General features: G+C 41.6%; 1 long non-coding RNA gene across 1 annotated transcript in view; it reads right to left on the bottom strand.

Annotated features, from left to right (window-relative positions):
• The window catches only part of LOC118014050, a 34,972-nt gene that overhangs the window by 3,423 nt on the left and 14,333 nt on the right, over positions 1 to 17,216 (bottom strand). The window contains exons 4-5 of the long non-coding RNA XR_004680180.1: positions 7,376 to 7,844; positions 1,080 to 1,243 (exon numbers count right to left, since the gene is read on the bottom strand). This is a non-coding gene — a long non-coding RNA (uncharacterized LOC118014050). The remainder of the gene's footprint in view (positions 1 to 1,079; positions 1,244 to 7,375; positions 7,845 to 17,216) is intronic.

A 17,216-nucleotide genomic window follows, 5' to 3' on the forward strand; every position in this document is an offset into this window, starting at 1 on the left:
TAATAACTTTGATGGGAAACACCACTATTTACCCCCCTGTGGTGAAATATTCCTCATACTTAAGACATAACCATTGGCTCCATCTCCAATGATAAACCCTCATTTCTAGGAGATGACAGGGGAGGCGAAGTGAAGGTCAGCTAGAATGCACATCCTCCCACTTCTTCGGTGTAAACATTCACTATTCGTAGTGAAACAGTCAAGAAACCACAAAGAGTTGACTTGGCTGACCCCCAATAAGGTTCTAAGCTTCAGCACAGTGTCAACATCTGGTCTCAAGCTCTTTTCAATCTGGTACCAATTGATGGGATGGCACTGATGCTTTTGAAGCCACATGTGAAGAAGAGGCTGCTGGGGAGGAGGAGGGGGGGGTATTCACAGTGGCAAGAAAGGCTGGAAAGTTCAGGGAGGACAGAACCTGGGGAAGCCTGATTTCTCTTTATTGTCTGCCCACTCTGGAGCTGCTGTTTAGGATGATGGATCAGGCCTGCAAACCACATCCATATGGCCCCGATAGCCCATTCCATTTGTTCAGCCTCACAGTACCTGCCCCTATCTCTGCCCCTAAAACAATACACGGCCCCTATAGAAGAACTTCTAACATCCTCTCCCTTTTTCACCACCATGAGTTTTGTCCCTTTCTGCCCGCCCAAACCTGCTGGAACCTCAACTTCTCTAGAAAACCATCTCTGACTCACCTACCTATCTGCCACCCCTCCAGGAAACTTTTAGGCGTAATTCTTTACAGTGGGTTGAGTGCCTTCTCTATCATGAGTATTTTACCTTCTGTTTTTAGTGATCAAAAGCAGGTGTTTTATTTCCTTGGCGAGTTTTTGCTCATGTTGTTCTCATCACTTTCCCAGTTCTTCTGGCTTCTCCCCTTCCCCGTGGGGCACTAACTGTTTAAGGTACCAGGAACAGACAGGTCAGTACTCCTGAACTGCCCCCCACACATTAGGGCTGAGCAGCTCTCAAAATGCTAAGAGTTTGGGAAAGCTTGAAAAGCTAGGTCTGGGAAAGGTTTGAAGAGGCATCCTCAAGAACCCACAAGGACAGGTGTGCATGGTTGCTATGGTTACCAGGCCCTGGCGGTCTAGCCACCTCCTCCTAACGAGACAATCCTCTGTGAAGCACGAAGACGCTCAGGTGCTCAAATCCAATTCAGCCCAAGAGCGGGGAGAGCAGGGATGGTCTTATCAGCCAGCTTGTCACAATGTCACAGCATAGTTAGAGGTCACCAGGGCTATGAGGAGAACACACGGGGAAAACCACCTTATGAATACTTGTAAGATTAGAATGAAATTCAACAGTGAAGTCAAAGCCAAACGTTCCCTGCACTCTCTGAGTTTTGTTCTGTTTTGCTTTGTTTCTGTTTTTTCTTGAACCAGAACTAACATCGCATCAGTCCGTGTGGTTCTTGTGCGCCTGGTGGCCAAGCCCTTGGATGCAAACAGACCTGCGGCAGTGGGGAAATAAGTGAGCTAGGACTCCAATCAGGACAGTCTCCTCTTTCTACCTGAGCCTCAAACTATAGTTTTCCAGGCTCCAGATGGTGATCATGATTGTTAAAAAGCAAGCATTATCCCTGTTAATGAGGATAATAAAACTGAACAATTCATGAGCACCAGCAACATATGGAGCACCCAACAAAACACAGATTTACCCCGCATTATCAGGAAATGAAGTTTTCCACATCAGTGAATTTTCTGGAAAATTAGGGCTTACCTCTTTAGCTTGCTTCCATATTTTTTCTGAAGATATTAACCATTTGGGATGGAAATAGGTGTCAGAGATGTAGGGCCCTTTCCTATCTTGCTAAACAGTTTGTCAAATATCACATACACCATTTTTTTTTTCTGGATGTCTCATTGTGAACATGCAATGATGCCCAGGGGGAGAGGGGTGTCTCCATTTGTAATGGATTTGGGTCTTTACTGGGACAGCCCACTTCGCCTTGGCTTAAAATCAGCTATATGAGGGCTCGCTGCCCTTGACGGTAAGCACCTTAGGTGAGAACCAGGGCTTTCTATCCTTAATGGGGTATCCCCTACAGCCTTGTCACTCAAAAGGGGGTCCGCAAAATAGCAAATCAGTACCTGGGAGGTGATTAGAAATGCAGACTCTGGCCCCATCCCTGACCTGCTGAATGAATTAGATTCTGAATTTGAACAAGACCTTCAGATGATTCACATACACATTAAAAGTAGAGAACGATTACCCTCCAGCTGTGCTTGCCAGCTTGTCCCCAGCCAGTTACACCACCATCACCTGAGGATGCCTGGTAGCATCACAGAACACGGGGCCCTGTGTAGACCCCAGAACCAGAACTTCCAGGGAGAGAAACCCAGGAATCTATTTTTATCATACTCTAGGGGTCATTCTGACCTGCACCAATACTGAACATCCCGCTCTAGACTTTGCTCTCCAGAGGTACTCAAATCGTTCTCTATGTTAATGCCAATTCTTTTTCAACTTTTACTAACAAACCAAACCCACACACTTTTGCAAAGCACGGGGACTTTTGACTAAACCTCCTGACGAAGCCATTTCTGCAGCTCCTCCACCATTTCTTGAGGCTCCGAGAACTTGACTTTGCTTTGGGGGTGGGGAGGGGGCCACTTCTCCATCCCGCCCAGAGCTGCACACAGCTGCGGGGCTTCCCAGGATCACGGACTTGGGGCTTTCTGCAAACGCGTCCGTGGGGACAGAACTCAAATGCCTGTCGCCTCCTCAGCGCTCTCGGGCTTCTCCTGCTGCTCCCCACGTCTGGGGCCCGCGGGGAAACACAGCCACCCGTGGCCGGAACCGGCAGTGGACACTCGACCTTGAACTCCAGACCACAACCCAGATAACCCGCTCCCCTGCACGAAACCACTCCCCCGGGGCACACACGTGGTCTTTATTAGTCTTCATTAAACTGAATGGAATTCTTGTCTTGGTGTTTCCTGGGTATCCTGTCTCCTCTGGCACTAGCAAGCTGACCGGTACTAGTCCTTTTTGTCTAAGCAGATACAACCCCGTTTCTAATTTTCTGACACAGTGGTTAAGATCTCTGGCTTTACTAAATGAAAGAAGCCAGACACCAAAGGCCACATATTGTATGATTGCATTGACATGAAATGTCCCGAAAAGACAAATCCCTATAGAGACAGAAGGTAAATTCGTGGTTGCCAGGGTCTGGGGGGAGTGGGGAATGGGAAGTGACTGCTAGCAGGTACCAAATTTCTTTTGGGGGTGGGGGGAGGAAAATAAAATGTGGAATTAGGGTGATGATTGTATAATCTTGTGATTATAATAAAAAAACCACTGACTGTACACTTTAAAAGATGGAGATGTGAATTCTACCTCAATTTTTTTTTTTAAAGATTTTATTTATTTGACAGAGAAAGAGAGTGCACAAGCAGGGAGAGTAGCAGGCAGAGGGAGAGAGAGAAGCAGGCTCCCTGACAAGCAAGGAGCCGGATGCAGGGCTTGATCCCAGGACCCCAGATAGTGACTTGAGCCGAAGACAGACACTTAACCAACTGAGCCACCCAGGCGCCCCTATATCTCAATTTTTAAAAAGATCTTGGGCTTTAGAATCAGACCAGCTGGGTTCAAATCTGGCCTCCGCCACATCCCAGCTGTGTTACCTTGGACAAGCCAATTAACCTCTTTGAGACCCAGCTGCATAGTCTATAAAAAGGATGATAAAAGTACTTATATCATAGGTTTGTCGTGAGATTTAAATAAAATAATCCTTGTACTATGCCTGGTACATTATAATTGCCAATAAATGTTATTGGCTAACTTTGAACTCAACAGTTCTCAAATTTCAAAATGCGTGAGAATCACCTGGGGAGCTTGGTAAAATGAACGCCCCTTAGACTTTCAGATTTATAAGCTTGGAGTTGGCTTCAGAATCAGCATTTTTAATAAGCTTACCATTCTAATACAGATGGTCTGGAAATGATACTATAATAAATACTGTCCTACATGCTTGTAAAATGGAAAAATTGATAAGCAAATGTTTTAAGAATTTTGTGTTAGCTTCCCACTTAGGATGTAGAAAACTGGAAAGAACATCACTCCTACCCTTACTGCCAAAAAAAGTTGGACAATCCGCAAATTCACAACTTTTTTTGAACCTATCAGAGAGCTGGGACTGAAGGACAACCAGCTAACCCCAAATCCAAGGAAACTACAGGCACCTCCAGAGAGAGATAAATATAAGCACTTGATTATCTGGGGCCAATTGCCACCGGACCCAGATAAAAATAATTCAGCTAAAAATTTCAACAAATTGCTAACGGCTGAGCTTAGGCCCGCAAGAGGCTATAGAACCCCTGGGGACATAGACAAAGGCAAATTAACACCCTCCTGTGGGTTTTTCTCCACAGACCTCATTAAGTATACATAAAAAAGATGGGGAAGAGGACATGAGTCTTCAGGTAGCATCCTATGTGCTGTAGGCCTGGAAAAAAGGAGTAGCAGCCCCCGTGGGAAATGCATGAAATTCCACCTGGATTCTTATCCCCTATCAAATTTAGCCTTGAAATGTTGGCAGAATGGCAACAACCCTGTCACTCTTAGGGCGCTGGTGAAAAAGGTAATGCAGCTGGGGAAAAGGAGCTGGGAGTTGGGGGGGGGGGAACTCTATAGCCTTGGGAAGGAGCAGGAATATGTTCTGGACCCAGCCCTATAGCTAAAGGTAAACCACTATGAAAGCACCACTTCCAAGATCCAGAGACACAAGACCTGTCTACAACTGAGCCTTAATCAGAACATCAGAGAATGCTTCCCCACCACCAGGCCAACAAGCATCTAGTAACAACTGATAGTACTCTACTGCTGAAAGAGGTGCTAAACCATGGTGAGAGACCCCCATGGAAGCACAGTGCAAAGAGAAGATCTACACCCAAGGGTAGAGCAGACATTTGGGGGGAAACACCTTCCAGCAAACCAGCCACCACCCTAGCCCAAGAGGAATTTAAAAACTGTTCTACTGAAAGTAACCATAGCAACAAGACCCAAACTGGTTCAACTTCTAAGTAGGCAGACTCAGTCCCCCACACTAAATGCTAAGAATCAGAAAGACATGCCCACTTCCAGGTGTAACAACTATTTAACTCAGTCTCTGATACCCTATACAAGATGTCTGGCTTTCATCAAAAAATTACACGGTATGTGAGGAAATAAGAACAACAAAAACACTGTCAAGAGGCAAAGCAATCAACAGAACCAGACTCAGAGATGTCACAGATGTCAGCACTATCAAACAGGGTATTTTATTTTATTTTAATTTTTTTAAAGATCTTATTTATTTATCTGAGAGAGAGTGAGCACACAGATGGAGAAGGAGAGAGTGAAGCAGACTCCCCACTGAGCAGAGAGTCCCACTGGGACTTGATGGCAGGACCCTAAGATCATGACCTGAGCTGAAGGCAGACGCTCAACTGACTGAGTTACCCAGGTGCCCCTCAAACAGGGAATTTTAAATAAATATGATTACTATGTTAAAAAGGCTCTAGTGGAAAAGATGGGAATCATACATGATGAGATGGGTAACTTCCATCAAGAGAGGGAAACTGTAAAAAAGAATCAAATGGAAATGCTGGAAATGAAAACCTTAGTCACAGAAATAAAGAATGCTTTGAATGGGCACATCAGCAGACTTGAAATCACCAGGGAAAGAATAGTAAATTTAAAGATAGATCAATAGAAATTACCCAAACTGAAACCCAAAGAAGAAAATAGTTTAAAAAAAAATAGGGCACCCAAGAACTGCAGAACAATATTGAACAGGCTAATAGGCATGTATTTGGGATCCCAGAAAGAGAAAACAAGGCAGAAGAATATTTCAAGAAATAACACATTTAAACTTATCCTCATTTATTCCATTTTCAGTGCTCTTCATTTCTTTGTGTAGATCCAAGAATCTGTCTGATATCATTTTCATTTGCCTGAAGAACTTCCTTTAACATTTCTTGTACTCCTAGGTCTGCTGGAAGCAAATTCTTTCAGTTTTTGTTAGTCTGATATAGTTCTCTCTCATTTTCAAAAGATGTTTTTGCTGGGTATGGAATTCTGGGTTGGCATTTTTTTTCCCCCAGCAATTTAAGAATGCTACTCAAAAAAAAAAAAAAAAAAAAAGAATGCTATTCCATTGTCTTCTGGTTTATATAGTTTCTGACAAGAAGTCCACTGTAGCTGTTATCTAAATGCATTGTGTCTTTTTTCTTAGCTGCCTCCAAGAATATCTCTTGGCTTTTAATAGTTTGAATGATATGTGTAGATGCATGTGTGTGTTTTGGTATTTATCCTGCTTGGTGTTCTCTGTTGGTGTTCTCTGAGCTTCTTGGATCTGTGGTTTGGTATCTTAATTTTGGACCTATCTCTGTTGTTGGGAGGGTGTAATTTTTAAGCTGAGACCTGACAATGAGTAGGTCTTAGCCAGAAAAAGATTGAGAAGTGAGTTTCAGAAAAGATGGAAGAAATATCATGATTCATGGCCTACAGATAAGAGAGCCTCACATTAAAGCAAATAAAAAAGGGCTCCCTGCTCAGCGGGGAGCCTTCTTCTCCCTCTGCCCCTCCCCCCTCTCATGCTCGCTCTATCTCATTCTCTCTCTCAAATAAATAAATAAAATCTTTAAAAAAAAAAAAAGCAAATAAAAAAGACCATTATAGTTAAGTAAAGAAGGGTGAATGGGAAGGTGCAGTAGATCAGACTGGACAGACAGGGGATACATTTTGGAAGACTGTGTAACACACATTAACCACTTATTCTTAGGGTAGACGTTGAAGGCTTTTAAGCAGAGGAGTGACATAATCAGATATAAATTCTTAAATTCCTAATTCATAATGGTCATCCTGCCTACTGAGTAGAGAGTATATTTGTACATCATGTCTTAGAGCCAAGGATCCACACATTTCCTTGGATAAAGTCTCAAGCTATGGGCTCCTCTTTTCCATCTTCCTTTGCTATACCTTCTATCACCTGCTACATACTTCCTAGCCTTCCTGCAAAATTTGGTCCATTCCTTTGAGTCTTGCTAAGTGTATATCAATATCCTCTTTTCTCCATACAGTTAAATTGTATTTACCAGTCTTCTTTATTATTAGATGTGGCCTGAGTGCTGGCCATTATGAGCAAAAGAATAAACTTTTTACTAAACCACTAAGACTTAGGGACAATTAGTTACAGCATTTAGCCTACTCTGACAAATACACAAAGCAACCAACTAATTACAAATAAACTATTTTTAGATGACTAGTAAATTCCTTAGGTTGATACATTATTTTGTTAAAATATTATATTTTATATAGAATGATAAGAATAGGTAAGTAAAAGTTTGTGTATTCTCCAACTCACACAACATTAAGGGCCACATACCTTACCAATCTACCTCTAGGAAGTCTCTGACAAAACTCCTGGGATTCATGTTCTTAATGAATATGCTGTGGAACAATAGAAAGTGCCTTGATTTTATAACAGGAGAACCAATATCTCCATTCCTCTGGTCCACGTGACCTCAGAAAAATTGTTGACCTCTTTGGTGTCCATGTTTTAATCTGTAAAAGCAGGAATAATATCAGTCTTCAAGGGTAAAGGGTTACACAGTAAGGATTAAGTGAGGCAATATCTCTGTAGTAGATCACTATAATTTCACCCATATCTACAGCCTTTACCAAGTAGCTTTGCAACTGCTCTAACAAAAGGAATGGAGCACATTTCCCCACACCTTGGCACTGAGTTCATCCCTGTAGCTTCCTCTGGTGGGTCTATGAGTGTATGAGGACTCACATGTTCCTGTTTGCTCTCTTGTGCCTCTTCTACCACTTGAGGACATGTCTGGGTTAGCCTGTTGAAAGATAGGAGACATGGATCAGGGCTGAGTCACCCAAGTCACCTCAGCTTGAGGCCATCCTAGATCAACTGACAGCCAGCCCATGTCCAGCTCTGTGAGGAAGCCTAGCCAAGATTCACAGAGCCACCTAACAAACTCCAGACACGTGAGCAACACTTACTGTTGTATGGCAATGAGATTGCATGGGTCTTTGTTACATGTTACATTGTGGCCACAAATAACCGATAGTCTGTGAGATTAAATCCCCACAAATGCTAAAGCACTACACAAATGTAAAGTATTAAAGCTCAGGAAAATTATATATATTATATAATTATGTTTATATAATTATATATTTACATACCTTATATGTTTATTTGTATATTATATATAAATATAATATATATTTATGTAACATATATTATATATATAATTATATATATAAAATTTTCCTGAGCTTTAATGGTTATAATATATAATAGAGATTTTATATATAAATTAAATATAATATATTAATATATATTAATTATATATAATTAAGTTGTATATAATTTATGTGTGTGTGTATATATATATATATATATCCAAGGACTCTGTTGGTCTATGACATATTAGAGTTTATGAAAAAAATCTCCTTAAGTCCTTATTCAGAGAGTCATGGCATCAAAATTTGAGTTGGGCAGAACCTTGGAGATGGTCTAACCTACCCTTCTACGTATGTATGAGCCTCTTCTTTTCCCAGCCACATTGATTCTCTTTTTTGTGTACCAACAGACTTGTCTCCTTTAGCTCCTCTATGCTGGAACATCCTTACATCCTTCCCTCTCTCTAGAGGGACATCTGTCACTTATGCTCTGGTCGTGCTGGGATTTACAATTTTTCCAGATGCCTTCAACATGCAGCCACTTTACAAACTAAAAGTTGCTAATGCCGTATCATTTATCACATTTGCCTGCATATTGCATTAATCTTAAAGACCCAGCTTAATGCATACAAGGACACCCTCTCTGAATATGGAAGGGCTGGTCTTCAAAAGCTCATAAAATAAGTATCCTCCTGGATTTCCAAAGGAATGGAAAACCACAAGAATAAATTGGAAGAGAAATCAGGCAAGCTGTTTTTTATTTTCTAAAGGAAGGAAGAAATTATTTAGCCCGATTCGAAGTTCTTTCAGGCACCTCACACATAATTATCGTTGAACAAATGCTTATTATTCTTCTTAGCAATGAGGTAACCTGAGATGGACCTTTTCTTCCCTAAAAGGAATCAGGAGTACTTCCAAGTCCCATTTCTGCATCCTAAATGGTATCTTCACCTTAGCAGCTGAAGGATCTTTTTTTCTCTAACCTAGAAGGCAGGAGGCAGAGTGCCTGTCTAGAAAAATGACAAATCAGACATGACATACATACAGACCTATTACTTCTGTCATATTTCTCCTCTTAACTTTTCTCAGCAATTAAGGTTTCCATGAGCCTCCCACTCCTTTTCAAATCCTGCTCGTGAGGCAGTTGTAATTAAATTCCCTTGATTTCCCAATGCTGCTTCTTTGTAAAATAACTTTATCTTAGAAAAGTTCTCTTTCTACATTTCCCCACACACCCTTTCCTGACTTGGACTCTGCTGGTGAACAAAATCTCTTCATTCCACTCTCTTTCATGCCTAAATTTAGGTCAAGCACTGCATCCTGCAGGAAATCCTCCCTGATCACCTACCCAAGCCTCATTTTGATGCCCTCTCTCTGGACTCCTATAACCCTCTTTATTACCCCTATCATATTTACCACGTGGTCTTATACTCATTGGTGTCCTTATTGTCTCCCACACTCGGCCTGCACACAGAGGACAGGGTCATGCCTTGATTGCCTTTCATCCATGGAGCCAGACTTGCCAGTAGAATTCGGAAGGAAGAATACTGACCAGTTGCTTACGTACCCTCACAGCAACTATTTTCTTCCCGTTGATGGTATGCTCAATGTGCTGAAGCTCAATCAAAGATTGCTTTTGTTCCTGCCTTGTTAGCATCACAAAGAGAATTTACCTGGAGATGAGCATCATGGAATCTTCTGAAATCATCAAATTATCAAATAGCTTTTGGGTACCTGGTCTGGGGGCATATTTATACAAAGCACTATGATGGGGGGTGAGGGGGCTGATACGGAAATATAAAACTAGGTCTCAGACAATAAGAAATATACTATCTAGTTGGAAATTTTTTTTTTTTTTGAGGGGGGGATGGGTGGGGCAGAGGAAAAGGGAGAGAGAGAATCTTAAGCAGGCTCCATGTCCAGCCCGGAGCCTGACATGGGGCTCGATCTCACCACCCTCAGGTCATGACCTGAGCTGAAATCAAGAGTTGAACAATTGAGGTTCCTGGGTGGCTCAGTTGGTTAGGTGTCTGAATCTTGATTTCAGCTCAGGTCATGATCTCGGGGTCCTGGGGTCGAGCCCCATGTCGGGCTCTGTGCTCAGCAGGGAGTCTGCATGAGGACTCTCTCCCTCTCCTGGCGCCCCTCCCCCGACTTGTGCAAGCATGTGCTCTCTTTCTCTCTCTCTCTCAAAGAAATGAATACATCTTAAAAAAAAAAAAAGAGTCGGACACTTAACCAACTGAGCCACCCAGGCGCCCCTATCTAGTTGGAGATTTAAATATATGCATATAAAACACTAACGTTCCATCAGAGTCTATGAGTGCAAATAAATTACATACACAGTAACAGCGTAACAGCGAGGGGAGAAATTCAGAGAGGGGGAGAGTGCAGGGAAAGGAGGATTTTGAGACAGCTTTACAAAAGAAGCTAGATTTGGGTCTTGGAGGAGAGCGGGATCTCAGGAGAGGTGAGAGGGGAGGGTGCAGCCTTTGCAAGGAACAGCATACACAAAGGTATGGCAGGATCTGTGCAGTCTATTCAGATTTGGGGAATAAATGAGTAGACATGCCTGGCTAGGATGAAGGCCCTGTGATGAGGAATAATGAGAAATTAGCCAGACCAAATTATCTTGATTTGCCCCCCAATAAAAAGAACTGCCTAAGTCACCTACTTTGAAAAGGCCCCATCAAATCCATGTCCTGCACAGGAAATGTGCACTTAGTGGGGAATGTGCAGTGTTACCATAACTCAGACACCACCAATTACTCTTCAAGAACACCATGTTAACTCTTGGTTAACCAAAGGATATTTCCCTAGTCTGTGCCCTCCCTAACTCAACCAGCCAGTATGCACAGCACACCCACCGCGTCCTGCTCTCTGTACTAAACTCCCTAAATCAAAAATGAAGGAGACAGAATTCCTAACTTTGAAGAACGTATTTTTCATCTTCTTTGCCTTCTTTCACACTTCCCTCTCTTCTACCATTTCCTAGGGACAGTGTTCTTTTAAGGGTTCCATCAGACTCCAGACCTCCTGTAGCCTTCCCTCGTTAAAAACATTTTAAACATGCTTGTAGATTTAAAAAGAGAGGAAAGAAGAAAACAAGTCAGTAAATAATTTGGAGGTGAAAGGGTTAAATTTTGAGAGCCTTCTGTATAATGTTAGATCTTCAGCTATTCTCTCCTCAGTGGCTAAGAGTTGGCTGTATCTGCTAGCAAACTTCTTTTGCATCTCTCTCTGATGAGAAATAAGACATCTCTCTTCTTGTCTAAAGGACATGTCTAAAGGACGTGGCCATGCCAAGACAGCACGGTCCAACTCACCCTTCTGAGCCTGACTCCGACCAGCCCCCGAGCAAGCTCCAAAACGGCACAGCATGCCTGGAAAACCCTCCCTCTTCCCATGCCAGGCCATGTGTCTCCCATCATTCCTGAAATCCCACACACTCTGTGGTCCTTTAGGACTTCAGAGACAAATAATTAAATGCTTCCCCTCATCAGATACTGTCTGCTCATGAAAGGCTTTGGCCACTTTCCCTGACAGATCATCACCCCCATCCCAATACAGACTCTGAATTCTCCTTTGCTCCCCACCGGTAAACATATGCACCCTTCAACTGTACTTACTATGAATAGCCTACATTTGAACTCCTCCGTGGCATCCTAAACCTCTAAAACCCCTCTGTGGGCCCAATACCCTTGGGTTTGTTGGGATCTCAGGGGCCAGACCTGTTGGGGTTGTTCTCATTAGTGGACTGGGACAAGACTACACCAAACAAGGAATCACACCTGATTTTCTCACATAATTACAACTGCAAAAACCAACATTTCTAGAGCATTTATAAAATGCTACCATATCCAGGGCACCTGGGTGGCTCAGTCGTTAAGCATCTGCCTTCGGCTCATGTCATGGTCCCAGGGTCCTGGGATCGAGCCCCACATCAGGCTCCCTGCTGGGCAGGAAGCCTGCTTCTCCCTCTCCCACTCCCCCTGCTTGTGTTCCCTCTCTCGCTGTCTCTCTCTCTGTCAAATAAATGAATAAAATCTTTTTTAAAAAAATGCTTTCATATCCATGACCTGCTTTTTCTTCAACCTAACCCTATGAAGTAGGATTTCCTTGATCCTCTCTGAATAAGGAAATGGACATTAAAGCTGGTGAAGTAACTTGCCTTTGGTCAAGCAATAAGGGTTGCTAGGAAATCCACTTAAGAAGAGCTCTATCTAGATCCTTCACCTGACACCATAAGACAAAATGGATTTTGGAGAGATTAAAGACTTAAAAAATAAAACTGTTAACAAAAGGAGAAAATGTAGTTGAAGATTTGCCTGATCTCTGGACAAAGAAAGATTTTTCAGGCATAAAAACGCTGGAAGAAGTCAAAAAAGGAAAAAATTATTCCATCCATCTACATAAAAATGTAGGTATTTCATATGTCCCAAAGCCAAATAAAAAGCCAACAGCCATCTGAGAAGAGACTGCCTGAAAAATAGCCCAGCTGTTGCTGCACAGCCTTGCTCAGGCACCAGCTGGGGCCTAGAAAATGGGACTTTGGTTCAAATGCCAAGGCCAGTTCCGAAGTTGCTCACCAGCTCTCTAGTGAAGGGACATTCAAGCAGCCCATGGCCAAACCTTCATAGAAAAGAGACTGGAAGCTCACCCAAGGGTTAATAGTGGTTATGGAACTATGCATTACTTTTACTTTCTTCTTCATACTTTTCTGTATTTTCCATGTTTTTGCCAAAAGCATCATAATCATGAAAAAAAAATATTTTATACACAGAAAAACGGGGTTTTTATTTTAAAATGAGGACTGGGGCATCTGGGTGGCTCAGTCGGTTAAGTGTCCCAACTCTTGGTTTGGGCTCAGGTCATGATCTCATGGGTTGTGGGATTGAGCCCCACTCAGCTGGGAGTCTGCCTGAGATTCTCTCTCTCTGCCCCTACACACACACACACACACACACTCTCTCTCTCTCTCTCTCAACTAAATAAACCTTTTAAAAAATAAGATAAATTGAGGACTATCAAAGGATTTCTGTTTTCCTTACTCATTCTCAGTCTTATCACCACACATCTTCCCAGAGTGATGGCTGTAATATACTCATGGTTTACTTAGAAACGTTTGAGGTAGGACATTACTTTCAGAACAAAACAAAGCTTTAAATTACACACATCCACACAGAATACTGCTTTGGGTTTGCTTTCTGAGGTCTTTGCTTCCTTCCAGGTTTAAGAGAACTTTCCAATTTGCCTCTCATAACAACTACATTGGAAAGAAGCAGCAGCAGGTGGGGAGATGGGCTCCCACATTTTCGACACTCGCTCGGCTTCCAGGATCCCACATTCTTACATTTTTCTCCTTCCTCCCTGGCTGTCCCATCTCAGTCTCCTTTGCTGGTCCTTCCTCCTTTTCCCAACCTCTAAATGTTAGAGGGACCCTGGAATTGGTCCTGGCCTTCTCCCTACATTCTCTCTCTGCATCCAATCTCTGATGCTCCTTAGGGCCCAGGGGTTAAAATACCATCTGATGACACCCAAATTTCTTATCTCCAGTGCTAACCTAAGCCATGCCCTCCAGATTCATACATCCTATTGCCTTCTAAATGTTGGCATTGGGACATGAAATAAGTATCCTGAGTTCAACACAGCTGAGCCAGAAAATAGCAATCACCACACTAGCCCCTCCATCCCCATGGCTCCTCATTTTAGTAAATGCAAAACATTCACTCATTCAGAACAAAAATCTTGGAATCACTTTTTTTCCTTTATCTCACACCCCACATTTGGTAAGTTCTATTCCCCAAATATAAATCAGTTAGACCAAGCCACTGTCACCTGTTTCCTGATTATGGTCACATCCACCTGGTCACCTGGTCACCCTCAATTCCACTCTTACCCCTTGACAGTCTGTTCATTTCACAGCAGCCAGAAGGATCTTTGTAAAACATCCATCAGCTATTATCCCACTGCCCAAACCATTAATAGCTTCATGTGTCACTTAGAATAAAAGCCAAATTCCTCACCACAGCCTCAGGGCCTGTGGGCCGTGTCCCCTGCCTGCCTCTGTGACTTCCTCTCCAACCACACCTCATTTTCCCCCAGCCACACCTTCCCATTCCTTCTAACATGCCAGGCACGTCCTCCCACCGTGGAATCTTTGTCCATGCTCCCATTCTTCTTCTCCTTTATGTCACCTTCCCAGGCTGGCCTTCCTTGGCCAACTTACCTAAAAGAACCCCCATCAGGATCCTGAATCAATGTACAGAAATCCACTGCATTTCTATACACTAAGCAATAGAAAGAAAAATTAAGAAAGCAATCCCATCTACAATTTCACCAAAAATAATAAAATACTTAGGAATAAACTTAACCAAGGAGGTGAAAGACTATAAAACACTATAAAAAACTATAAAACACTGATGAAAGAAACTGGAGATGACACAACAAAATGGAAAGATATTCCACGCTCATGGATTGGAAGAACAAATACTGTTAAAATGTCCGAAACTATCTGAAGCAATCTATAGATTTAATGCAATCCCTATCAAAACACCAACCATATTTTTCACAAAACTGGAACAAATGATCTTAAAATTTGTAATGGAACCACAAAAAAAACCTCAAATAGCCAAAGCGATCTTGAAAAAGAAGAACAAAACTGGAGGCATCACAATCCCAGGTTTCAAGTTATACTACAAAGCTGTAGTAATCAAAAAGGTATGGTACTGGCACAAAAATAGACACATAGATCAATGGAACAGAATAGAGAACGCTGAAATAAATTCATGATTACATGCTTAATAATCTTCAACAAAAGAGGCAAAAATATGCAAAGGGAAAAGAATGGTCTCTTCAACAAATGGTGTTGGGGAAACTGGAAAATTACATGCAAAAGAATGAAACTGAACCACTTTCTTACACCATACACAAAAAGAAATTCAAAATGGATGAAAGACCTAAATGCAAGACCTGAAACCATGAAAATCCTAGAAGAGAGCACAGGTAGTAATCTCTCTGACATTGGCCATAGCAACTTTTTTCTAGATATGTCTCCTGAATCAGGGGAAATAAAAACAAAAATAAACTATTGGGACTACATCAAAATAAAAAGCTTCTGCACAGCAAAGACAACCTACGGAATGGAAGAAGATATTTGCAAATGACACACCTGATAAAGGATTAGTATCCAAAATATATAAAGAATTTATATATCAAACCAAAAAACAAATAATCCAATTTAAAAAATGGGCAGAAGACATGAACAGACATTTTTCCAAAGAAAACAGATAGATGGCCAACAGACATATGAAAAGATGCTCAACATCACTCATCATTAGGGAAATGCAAATCAAAACTACAATGAGCTATCACCTCACACCTGTCAGAAAGGCTAAAATCAAAAACACAAGAAACAACAAGTGTTGGTGAGGATGTGGAGAAAAAGGAACACTCGTGCACTGTTGGGAATGCAAACTCGTGCAGCCACTGTGGAAAATGGTGTGGAGTTTCCTCAAAAAATTAAAAATAGAACTACCCTACAATCCAGTGATCACACCAGTGGGTGTGATTCTTTTAGCCAAAGAATACAAAAACACAGATTCAAAGGGATACATGCACCCCTATGTTTATAGCAACATTATCTATAATAGCCAAATTATAGGAGCAGCCTACGTGTCCATCGATTGATGAATGGATAAAGAAGATGTGGCATATGTATACAATGGAATATTATTCAGCCATAAAAAGAATGAAACTTTGCCATTTGCAACGACCTGAATGAAGCTAGAGAGTATAATGCTAAGTGAAATAAGTCAGAGAAAGACAAATACCATATGATTTCACTCACATGTGGAATTTAAGAAACAAAACAAATGAACAAAGGGAGAAAAAAAGAGACAAACCAAGAAAACCGAGAACAGACTCTTAACTATAGAGAACAAGCTGCTGGTTACCAGAAGGAAGGTGGGTGGAGGGATGGGTGACATGGGTGATGGGGATTAAAGAGTACACTTACCATGATGAGCATGGAGTAACGTATGGAAGTGCTGAAGTATTGTACACCTGAAACTAATATAATACTGTATATTAACTATACTGGCATTAAAATTAAAAACTTAATAAAAAATAAACATTATCTGTCTAAAACCTTCAAAAAATAAAAAATAGGGGGACGCCTGGGTGGCTCAGTCGCTTAAGCATCTGCCTTCGGCTCAGGTCATGATCCCAGGGTCCTGGGATCGAGCCCCGCATCGGGCTCCCTGCTCCGCGGGAAGCCTGCTTCTCCCTCTCCCACTCCCCCTGCTTCTGTTCCCTCTCTTGCTGTCTCTTTCTCTGTCAAAAAATAAATAAAAAATTTTTTTAAAAATTAAATAAAAATAAAATAAAAAATAAATATACTGGAATTAAAATAAAAAATTAAATTAAATAAGTAGATAGATAAAAGAGCCCCATCACTTCTTTTCCCAGACTTTTTCAATTTTTCTTCACAACAGTTATCACTACCTGACATTATATTACATAATCATCATTTACTTGTTCATTTTCTGGTATTGTCCCTGGAATGTTGAGGGCCGAGGTCTTGCTTTTCTACTGTTGTATTCTCAAAGCCTAAACAGTAACTGGCCCTCACTCGGCACTCAAATATTTGTTGAAATGATTAATGAATATACAAGCTGTTATAGGACAATCTTCAAGTATATTGTTACACAAAGAAGCAATGAGCAGATGGCATCTAGAATACTTCTGTAAGGATCCACAAATTGTAGAAGGTGATTGCCTCTATGAATGGAGACCAAAGAGTGAGAGTAGGAGAGAAATGTATTCTTCAGTAATAATTTTTTGAACTGTTTTGAGTTATTCCCCAGGGGCATGAACTAACTTTTCAATTAAAAAAAAAAAATCCCTTTGTCTTGTCACTTGTGTCATTCTAATTGGACCCGTTCTGCTTAATGATAAAATTCCCCAACTTCCCCTCTTGCTCTACCAGGGTCCTGAGATTTGTTCAGTTCACCTTGATTTCT

The sequence above is a fragment of the Mirounga leonina genome, unplaced genomic scaffold, assembly GCF_011800145.1.
Source record: "Mirounga leonina isolate KUSES-001 unplaced genomic scaffold, KU_Mleo_1.0 Mir_154, whole genome shotgun sequence".
Lineage (NCBI taxonomy): Eukaryota > Metazoa > Chordata > Mammalia > Carnivora > Phocidae > Mirounga > Mirounga leonina.